Source organism: Cydia splendana, chromosome 22, assembly GCF_910591565.1.
Source record: "Cydia splendana chromosome 22, ilCydSple1.2, whole genome shotgun sequence".
Taxonomy (NCBI): Eukaryota; Metazoa; Arthropoda; class Insecta; order Lepidoptera; family Tortricidae; genus Cydia; species Cydia splendana.
In genome coordinates this window covers 10,409,987-10,422,047 of record NC_085981.1, presented here as the reverse complement: position 1 = coordinate 10,422,047, position 12,061 = coordinate 10,409,987, and positions in this window count along the sequence as shown.

Genomic DNA, 12,061 nt, shown 5'->3' with positions numbered 1-12,061 from the left:
GTGATCTTCCATCGAGGAATACCTTTGGCTACCTTCCAAATGCATCATCAGATCAGCTATCAAGCATCTTATTCGATCAGCTACAAAGCGTCATCGAAATTATTGAAATTGAACTTTATGTCAATCAATCAATCAATCAATTATTTATTGATAACAAGCGTTACACGTCATTTAACATTTTCTGTTTACACAAACTTTAAATATCGAGAAAGATTTACAATGATAAAATGTCGTTATTGGTTTAGGAATTAAATTACATTATACAATCTAAGATTAGTATAATAATTTTTTTATAATTTATTTAACAGGTGGATAGATGGGTCAGTGACTTGTAGCAGTTTACGAATTCGTCAATACTGTAGCACGCCATGTCCAACAATATCAGTTTAAGTTTTTTCTCAAATATTGAGTCCGAAGTAGCTTTTAACTCTTCGTCTAGAGTATTGTAAAGTTTTATGCCTACTATGTGTAAGGATTTCCTAGACTTTGCTAGACGTCGCGGTGGCACGTATAGGAGGTTGCGTCTACGCGTTACAGTCTGGAGTTTTTGGTGATTAGAGGGAATCCATTCGAGATTGCGTCGTATGTACTTGCATGCTTCGAGTACGTATACAGAAGGTAACGTGAGAATTTTCAGCTGCTTAAACAACTCCTTAGCATGTTGTGAATAACTTGCTTTAAAACCTTATCAAAGAATCCGCACTCCGCAAATCTAACAAAATATAAATAAAGGGCTGTAATTAAATAAATAAGTATATATGTTTATTCTTTATGTGTGTTTCTGTTTATTCATCCGAAGTAAAACTTCCTTAATAATGACAATTAAGATTTAAGAAAAATATATTTCATTTAGATATAGTAATCTTGGATAATTCCACTTACTCTTAAATAAGTATAACCTCAAACCAAATTGATTCCACAATTCAAATATGAACAGACCGTTTGATCAAAAGCCCGTTAAATAAATTCTCCAAAATCCATACTAAAATTAAATATTTAATTCATAAGGGTATAAATAATTAAGATTCGGGCTGCCGTTTTTCCGTGAACCCGAATAAACCAGACCTTTAGACAAAGGAGGATGGATGACAGACGGCGAAAAAACTGATAGATGATAAAATATGATATTTGTAAGGCTTTTATGTGTTTAAAGCGAGGCGAAAGATAGTAACTTGTAAAAATAAGCACGGTTTTGGTCCATTTTATCATAATTTAGTATTTTTGAGACATATTATTTTATTCAATATTAATTCTAAACACGGACACTAATAAGGAGGGTTCTGTGTTAATTTGTAGTGTGTTGATTCAACCAACTTTGGCTTATCTCCTGGGTCACTTTTTGATTTTTTTAGAGATATCTAGGTATATTCACCCAACACTACGATAAAGTCGAATGGAATGGTTATGTTTTTACCAGTTTATTTTTGGACATGAGTGAGAGCTCGATGTTTAAGTAATGTGCTTCACAAATCACGAATGTCGTGAAGCGTCGAAATACTTAGCCGGTTTTGATGGCTAGGAAAACAAAGGTTATTTATAACCGACTTCCAAATAGTTCCACTTTTTCTGCAAAAAAACCCTGTATTTTCATTACAGTTTCATAATATTAAATTTTCATAATTCTTGTTACATGTTAGTTTCAACATAGCGTAGCTTACACTATATCACCTCCCTGCATTTGCTCGGAACAATTCAGAGCCACATCAAAAAATTAAATTGAAAGAATCACGGCGGCATTTCCAGACAGATTCTAAAGCTACCCCGACATCAAACCTTTTCGATAACATCATATCTCACACAATCTTATTACTGCAAAATATACTTTAATATCTTCGAAATTCAGTTCAAATTTGAATGGGACGGAAAAAGTTTCACAAAAGACGATTCGCTTTTGTTTTTAAGGTATTCGTTGACAGTTCCTTTTCTTTTAAAAACGCCTGATTGATGTGATTGATAATGAAGTCGGTATGTCAAGTGGGCCCATTAGGTGGGCAGATATTGTTAGTAAAATTGAGTGTTTTTAGTTTTCTCCTATTCCATTGTTTGCTACTTTAGGAATTTAGAAAAAAACGGCTTGATATAGAAAAGAGGGTCAAAGTAATTAATCACTTAGGTACTTACTTTGTACGACACTCAATACAGTATTTTGAGTTTCGTACGAATTAAGTATTTGCACGCGTTTTGTATGACGTAAATAAATGTATTTTCTTTCGTTCTTTCTTGTTTTATTTTTATTTGAATAGGCTCAGCCTGTTGTCAGTCACATTAAAAAATGCTAGGTCACATAGAAAAACAAAATTTTCTATCAATACATTTGTATGTAGGTCAGAATATATTTGTACGAATGTAACAAAAGTTACATTATATTGAAAATTATATTAATTAAGAAAATTTGGGATATTTTTTTTGTACAAAGTAATAAAAAACAAAAATAAAAAAAAATTTAAAAAAATCTTTTATGTGTAAGTTCGAGTACAGGTGACCCAAAAAAACCTAGGTAAGTATACACATATAACAATAATACGTTTCGTTTTAGTTAAATGATTGTAGTTTTAATTATTATTTACATTTAGTAAAAGACGTGTAAGAAAAAGAAAACTTTTTCAATGTATTTTTTGCGCCATCTTGTAGGAACATACTTATAATCTCAACTCTGCTTCAAAAGACGGAAACCACCTGAAAAGCCCTATCATGTTCATAAATCACGTGACCAGCTGGGCCTTTTTGAATAATGACCGATTGATTAAAAGTATACAGGGTAGATTTGAACCCGACCGACGGCAGAGTCCTTTATTAGTGAATGACGAGCTAAATTCGACGCTCGATAATTAGGATGTCTGGCTATTGAGTTTAGGCTGGCTAATATGAGCCGATTTGGGATTTAGCAGTGTTTATAAGTTATGTTTCACCATTAAATATTTTGATAATTTAATTGTTAGGATTGTCTGATAAAGAAAAGAAATTAATCCACCATCATTTGAATGATCAAAATGATCCCAAAAGTCTCATAACATAACAATCCTCTTCGATATACGCTAAATTAGACAACCTTATAAAAACTGACAACACCTTATTAACGTGGCGTTAAAATAAACGTACATATTTCTTCTTCTTCTTCTGCTTATTATTATTTTGTCACGTCAGTCAGTAGACAATAGTAATACGAGTACAGTTTTTGAGAAAAAATATCGTGTAGCTTTCTACTATCTAACATATCTACTGAGTAAATGGCTAGGTATAAAAATTGTTTCCACAAAAATGGATATTTGGTAATATTATTATTAATTATTAATTCTTAATATGTAATACAAAACACGTGATTTTGTATTATATGTAATACAAAATCACGTATCAAAGAGTGACCCAGGAGACATAACCATGGCAACGAATGCAACAATCTAAACATACCGTAATGGCCGTATAATCACTCAGTCAGTCAGGTGAACCACACGATAAGTTACCTATAATTCAATCTCTGTACTGCTTCAAGAGCATAGAGACAATATCAGGTCAAAGAATTCTGACAATAATCCACTGCGACTGCTACCTGCGACTAGTATTTATACTAATTTTACTAGTATTCGCGTTTGTGGGCATTTTTTAATTTACAGAATTTACTCTGTCGCACTTGTAAATTCGTACGTAAGTGTGACAAGGAGGCAACACGTCGAACGTGGTCCGCGGTAGGCCCTCTGTCTCAGTCCAGACGCGACGCGACGATCAAACCGACCGATTGATCAGAAAAGAAATTGGCGTCAATCTCCAATTTAATCAGCAATTTTAGATTTATGGTGAAATTCTGTAAATTAAAAAATGCCCACAAACGCGAATACTAGTAAAATTAGTATAAATACTAGTCGCAGGTAGCAGTCGCAGTGGATTATTGTCAGAATTTTTTGACCTGACATTGTCTCTATGCTCTTGAAGCAGTACAGAGATTGAATTATAGGTAAATTATCGTGTGGTTCACCTGACTGAATGAGTGATTATACAGTCATTACCAGTATGTTTAGATTGTTGCGTTCGTTACCATGGTTATGTCTCCTGGGTCAGTCTCAGGTCAAAAAATGTATCGACTATATTGCGACTGCTACCTGCGACTAGTCGCACGCCCGCCGCCGCCCCAAAATCTCAGCATGAGGCATGGCATCTAATTGGCCATTTTAGACTTAGTCATTTGCATTGCCGAATTGATTCCGAATGGCGACAGATTTGTGACGTCATCGCTCCGAAATCCTTTGACGGGCTTTATTAGAATCCGGATATTTGTCAATGCTAATGGTGGATATGATGCCTATTTTAAGACTCGTTTTGGCATCAGGCTGTCAATTTGAAGTGCTATTTGTAAATGATATTTTGCCACAGAGGAACAATTAATATTAATAGAAGTGACAAGGGTGGAAGGGGAAGATCACCGAACGAGATGGTCTTATGGAACTATCAGTCGGAGTAGCAGAGAAAGCGCTATTATTGTTTGTCCTTCAGTGTCTGTCTGTCTGTCTGTTACCTCTTTACCCTTAATGAACCATTTACGATGAAATTTGGTATATGGTGATATTTTGAGGCCCCGGGAAGGATAGGCTTTATGATTAATCATCATCATACCACGCAGACGATTATATAGTCCGTCAAGCTATTTCCGTCAGTATAAAAAAGCGGCAAATTTTAATAAATGTAGGCGCGATGGTTATCGTCCTATAGAAAAATTGAATTTCTACAAAGTTGTTTGACATACTATAATTGCCATTCTCAAATTGTCATTAAATTTTAAGAACAGTAAAAATACTTATTTAATTACACAAACGGGTCTATCGCGATATAATTTAATTGTTTTTACCTTAAATTCCGACGTTTCAGCTGAGTTGTGTAGCTAATTAAATATGTGTACAAAACGCGAGAGTTTAAAGTGATTTTACCTACACGATGATTTTTAATCGGTGATCAGGAGTAGAAAAATATTAATATCTAGCCCAAATTAAACTTATTAGGCTAGCCCTCACGCAATGATCTCATTGTTTAATTAATTAAAAGTTAAAACATAATTAAAACTAATAACCCCTAAATACATGGTTATCCTACATGAAGTAACTACGATACGTCAAGTGCCATCGATATGGCGGGAAATTTGACGGATCTATGAGTTTGTTTATGCATATGACAATGATAATGACAAGTTATTACTCATAAATTATCAATTGCCATTAAGTTTGTAAAGAGGCTATGACTCATAGATACCGATTAGTAGAGTGACAAGGACTTTAGGATAAAATTGATCTCAGAATCAAAATTATGATATAAAAAGTTTGTTTCCATGTAATTACGACTTCAACGTGATCTACATCAATTACTGAGTTGGAAAAAAATGTGCCTGATCACCGATTAAAAATCATCGTGTATAGAAAAATACTTTTTAGATTCTTGCGTATAGAAAAAAACCCTACAAGAAAAGTCCAGGGCTGTCCAAAATAGACTCGTGTCGATATTACATTCCCACCAGGTACCGGAATGCGGCCCTGACCCTTTACTAATTAAATTCCGAACCCTTTTAATTGTACGAATTTCGTAACAAAATGTTATACATATTATATCTAGGATCCACTTATTAATGTGCGATTTTGTTTACATTTCACTCATTTCTCTGGGTTTTGAGCGACAGAAATAGGGTATTTTACTGTATTTAAAATAAATTATTTTACACTATGCATGAAATAAAGCACTAGAAGATTAATAGAAAAACGCGGACAGCTGTTATTTTTAGACACAATTTCTATTTTAAAACCCGTATAAAACTATAAAGAGTAGGTAATTTGATTGTGACGTCAGACGTCACATGATAGTGTTTCATATAAATTCCATAGTAGCAGTTCGAAAAAAGAAACTGATTTGACTAGTAGTTAAATACCCTATAGGCCTATGTATAGCATATGGGGACTTGGGGACTGCACGAATATGTAAAATGTTTAATGTAATGTATAGTGTATCCAATACCTATAAATTGACGTTTTCTCAGATACCGAGGTCAACACATATTAAATAAAAAAAGGATTCTTTAAAATATAGTCCCGGTAAAATGGAGAAATATAATTGTTATCACAATTATAGACGTAATTACGATGAAAAAATTCATTAACAGAGATATTCATTACGTGAGTGTCAGGACCTCAACATAAGTACCATCTGTGGAGGTTTCACACGTATACAGTCTCAAATAACCAAGTATGATTTATTACACACTTAATTTAATTATATTACACTATACACCACTTTTGAGTAAACTCTATCAAAAGACCCGTGCCCAAAATAAAGTTAGCAATTACTTAGTTAATTTTCATAAGTTCTGGTTAAACTCTAAAATTGAGTGATACTTGTTTTGGCAACAATGGCCAAATCAATTAATTTCACAGTAAATAAATCTTGAACAACCAAGTTCTAAAGACTAAATTGTAATATTTCAAAATGTCTTCAACGCCATTGAGCAGTAACTTTCAAATTTCGAACAAAAAAAACGTTAATTTACAACACTTCCTCAAACACAAAACCTTTGCCACCAAATATGTAGAAAAGAAAAAAAACAATGTAACGCCGACCGTTCCGTTTTCGAAGTAATTATCACTGTTTTAATTTTCGAACGAAAAGAATTGCCTGCCAGTGACCTTCTTAGAAATTCGAATTTGGAACAATAACGTATTGTGCTTGCGGTGTCGCTGTTTTGGAAATAATGTGCCCAAAGCGTATTTAATGAATGAACCTGAATCTCTTACGTTGAAAAACAGACTTTACTCCTTGATGATTAAGGTAAAAATTTGCTTGTTGGACTTTTGAGTAAAATGTCCATTTCCGTAGGAGATACAAGCTGAAGAGCTGAACCGATTACTTTTGAAACCTCATATCTTATAGATCTGTTTGTTGATAGTGAACCTTAACACGCTTAAAATAAAGTTCACTTTTAAATAAATATGCATCAAATAGGAGGTTTAAACGTTTTATTACTTACAGGACAAGGGCTTCATACGTTTATTGACGGTGTGTCCTCCATCTGTCGTAGGCATTGTGCGAAAATTCGACGCTAAAAGGTATTTTCGTATCTATTTGTAGCTTTTTGATTATTTACGGCACATTTAATTTGTTTTGAGGTTGCGTTACCCTTTCATTGTGTTTATTTATTGTTCGTATTTAAATTGTATCTAAAATTGTGACCTAATTTTAAAATATTTCCGTTGAAATAAGATGCATATTTTGTGACTGTACAAGTGTACACCGCAGACGCATATTTGATGAGTGTCTGAGTGATTACACTGTCGGTGCAACAGTCAGCTCATTCATGATTGTAACATACAACGTGGGGTTGGATAAACGGGCAATGTTTTAAACACATGACTATGACTATTTAATTTATATTAGTCATGTAAGCCCGACCTGTAATTCATATTATCAATAAATTATGAGTATGAGTGTTATCTGTTGTTAATTATGTTATTTTCAACACAGGACTAATTTAGTTATTTTTATTATTAAAAAATATTTTTTAGGACTTTTTTTGAGAACTGCACCTTTGACGTAACAATTACCGCAATTATTACAAAAATTGTAGATAACATAATTGTACATATCAACAAAAAAATATTACCAGGGGGTAAGTACCTATTAGTAATTACGGAATTACATAATTACATGCTTACATACACTTTGTCAATTTTGATTGTGATTTGTTTTTAGTAGTAAGAAAGACAGATATCGAAGTATGTATTAACCAGGAATTAACAATATAATTTATGTGCTTACTGGGAGATTTTTTCATCAGTTACTTATTAATTAATATGTAATATAATAAAATCTACGGTTATTCATCGTTATTCTAAGTATGTTGGGTCATTCGGACTCACGGTGCAATTATTGTAAAATAGTATGTATTAAAAAAAGTCTACAACATTTTTACCATCATATTTGTGAATTTAACACGTCCACCTTATCAAAAGTCATACAAAAATGTATAAAATCCAAGCATGTCCGATTTGCATGCCAGCGGTAAGGTTTCATGAATTAAATATGTCTTGACTCCAGATAGCACCTCTGCCTGCTGTAAGGGTGTATCCACACTGGCGTTTATAAACGCAGCGTTACTGAAATATAAAGTTGGTCAAGCAGATCTTGTCAGTAGAGGCGGCAAATTTGAAAAATGTAGGCGCGAAGGGATATCGTCTCGTCATTTTTTTGCAATTCACTCTAATGTTCGCATTTCATCACAGGTTTCTAGACGGAGCAACGAATTGTGTCACAAAAAACGCGGTATTTTAATAAATTCTTACAACAACACAATAATACAATAAAATTGGTATGTAACGAAATGACAGCTTATTTGACAAGCGTTAAGCTGACAAATTGTGACACAACTTGTTAGCTAAGCTCCAAATGAATTGTGGTTCAAAAGTTTTTGCAATATTGACCAATTCCTTGGTCCACCTTGTATGATTCACTTACATGATTTGTGACTTGTACTGTTATCTTTTTACTGCCTTATCATAAAATAACTCCATGCTTACCTGAAAAATAAAAAGGATTTTATTAGTAAACGTTCAAACATAATGAAAAGTCATATCGATTACACACACACATTCAAAACATTGTCGACTATTCAAACCAGTGTTTACACCTTTAAAGCTAACCAGATTAGCCATACAAATATAAATCTTAATACATTAGCCTAAGGTCCACATGTCATAATTCAGGGATACGTAACATTTGGTACACAAGATATCAGAATCATACAGGGGAATATCTAATTTGGCGCTGCATATTTAAATTTGATTTTCTCGAGGAAAATATCGGAGATTGAAAATGTTGGGTTGATTTTATATTACGACGATGGTAAATTAACCTCCTGAGACCCAGAAGCAATTGTTTGGTTTTTGAAATTGGAACCCTTAGTTACACAATAAAAGTTCAAAATAGATTTTGGAATATGTACAAAAAATTGTACACAGGGAATTAAGAGGTTGAAAAATTTCATTCGATAGCGCGTGACGTGACGTGCGCGTTTCCGTTTGCCATTTTGTATGGGATTTTGAGTTTCCAAAACGTCGCGCTTGGCGCGCTTTTCAAAATCGCATACAAAAATAGATAACGCAAACGCAAACGCTCGCGTGTCGATTTAAATTTTAAAACACTCCCTTTCGTCGTGTTTTAATTTAACGCCTCTCATTTCGAAATTCCTCTTTTCCGCACTTGTATCGTAAATAACTATTATTTAAAAGTGTGCGTGGCAAAATAATTTTTTGACAAAAACTTGTTTATACATTGAGTTGCGTTCTCGCGCGCGACTCCATACATCAAGCGCGACTTCAAGTATTGACTCGCGCGAACGCAACTTATGCTAGACCGCCTGGTCTGAAATAAAGAATATTCATTCTTCCTTTCATTCGTTCGTTCGTTCATTCGTTCGTTCGTTCGTTCGTTCGTTCGTTCGTTCGTTCGTTCGTTCGTTCGTTCGTTCGTTCGTTCATTCGTTCATTCATTCATTCATTCATTGTAATGTTGGCATAAGCTGTTATTTTAACGACTTTTACGCGGACGGCAGCTAGCAGCTAAAGCATTAATGGCACTCGCGAAAATTAAAGTGTCTTCAACGATAAAACTACAACAATAGGCACACGGACACGGGGTAATTAAACTATTGCTGCTAGTGCTGACGCAGTTTAAATATTACCAGTACAAACTCAACTAATTAAGGACTCATTTAGACGGTGCGAGAACTCGCATGCGAGTTTCATTACATTGCGTTATTTGATCGGTCGGCTGAGTTGATGTAACCTCAATGGTCCGCAATGTAACTAAAATCGCCTGCGCGTTCTCGCGCCGTCAAAATGAGCCCTCGCAGTGAGATAGACAGGGGGCCTCTAGCCAAGATGACAATTGTTTGCAGAAAACGAAACGAAACGCTATCTGTGTCTCTGACACTCTTCCATATTAGTGCGATAGAAACAGCGTTTCGTTTCGTTTTCTGCAAATGGACAATCGTGGCTATGACCCCAGAGGCCATGGGGCACTTTGCTAACACTCCTGTAGGCTTAGCACAGGAGTGCTGCGTTAGTATCTTGCTCGCAAAATAAAGTACCAGTTTTTTTCTAACTATTTTAATTAGAGACGGACGGGTAGTTTATCTCGCGTGATAATAATATATTTCTCTTGCATTTTTGACAATCTTATTCGGCATTTTTGTGGTAAAATCGTTCAATACAATAATCAAAATCAATCAATAATCGTTTAATATAATAATAAGTGTATAATCTTTTATTTTTATTTACATCGGTGACATTCGATAACTTTCAACGCTTTCAACGTATGTTGTCAAAGAGTCTCCTTGCCAGTAAAATAAATTAGTACCACTGAAATCCGCAACATGGCGAATTCCAGAAAAAAATCTCTTCAGGGTATATACATTTTTTGAGACAGTTACAATTTTGGTGTACCCTTGTTTTGCCGACAAACTTTTCATCGAATATTATTTCATCGACAACGATTCATCGAAACGTTAGTACTAGTAATTTTGTTTGGCGTTATTTTGTTTCATATACTATTTATTTAAATTTTTCTTACTGCGTAGAAATACTATTTAACGAATATTACTTGATCGCTAATTCGTTTCAAATTATTGTAATTGGCACAACTACTAAACATTGCAATTCATTTGTTGGACGTATTACTTTAAGACATTTTTATATGTCGTACTACACATTTATACATTTTTCTGTTGTAAGAATTTTAGATTTAGGTTAGGTTAGAACTGCGACCCCACACAGAAACGAACGGCTATCAAAGTCGGTTTAGGTTAGGTTAGAACTGCGACCCCACACAGAAACGAACGGCTATCAAAATCGGTTTAGGTTAGGTTAGAACTGCGACCCCACACAGAAACGAACGGCTTTCAAAGTAGGTTTAGGTTAGGTTAGAACTGCGACCCCACATAGAAACGAACGGCTTTTAAAGTAGGTTTAGGTTAGGTTAGAATTGCGACCCCACACAGAAACGAACTGCTTTCAAAGTAGGTTTAGGTTAGGTTAGAACTGCGAACCCACACAGAAACAAACGGCATTCAAAGTAGGTTTAGGTTAGGTTAGAATTGCGACCCCACACAGAAACGAACGGCTTTCAAAGTAGGTTTAGGTTAGGTTAGAACTGCAACCCCACACAGAAACAAACGGCTTTCAAAGTAGGTTTAGGTTAGGTTAGAACTGCGACCCCACACAGAAACGAACGGCTATCAAAGTAGGTTTAGGTTAGGTTAGAACTGCGACCCCACACAGAAACGAACGGCTTTCAAAGTAGGTTTAGGTTAGGTTAGAACTGCGACCCTACACATAAATGAACGGCTTAAATTATTGTTACCAACCTATTTATAATTTGGCAAAATGAAAATGTCAGCCTTGTTAAATTATATCTTCAAAATTAGAGCGCAAACTTAAAATTGCCGCTTTCTCAAAATTATGTATGTATGTCCAGATAAACAATTTTATATCTTAAACTCCCACATAGCTATAATCGCGCAGAGTGAGCCGACTGACGTGACTGCTTTTAGTTTCGATTACGAAATATTACAAATTGAAATAATTTTACGCGTAATAAATTTTATTAAATACAATCCAAAATGGTCGACGCTTCGGGAGACCATAGGGCTGGCGCTTACCTCTCCCAGCGCATATCGCTGGCAATACAGAGAGGTAACGCAGCCAGCGTTATGGGATCAATGCCGCAGGCGGAGGTTCTAGAAGGGGTATTCTCTTTATAACTTCTTTTTATTTTCATATATTTTATTAGTATATTTTAGTTTTTATATAATATTATAAATAAAATAAATAAATAAAATAAAATAAAATAGCCTTTTATTTCGACCTTTTTTTTTTTAAATGGTACAGTTTTGTCATGTTATTGAATATTTGTCAAATTTGTCATACTAGTCAAACATATTACACTATTATTATTATAATTTGATTTAGAATAAGGTTGGTTGTCATTTTTGTTAGAGTTGACATCGGTCGACTTGCCTCCCGGCATAGGCCTCCCCTAA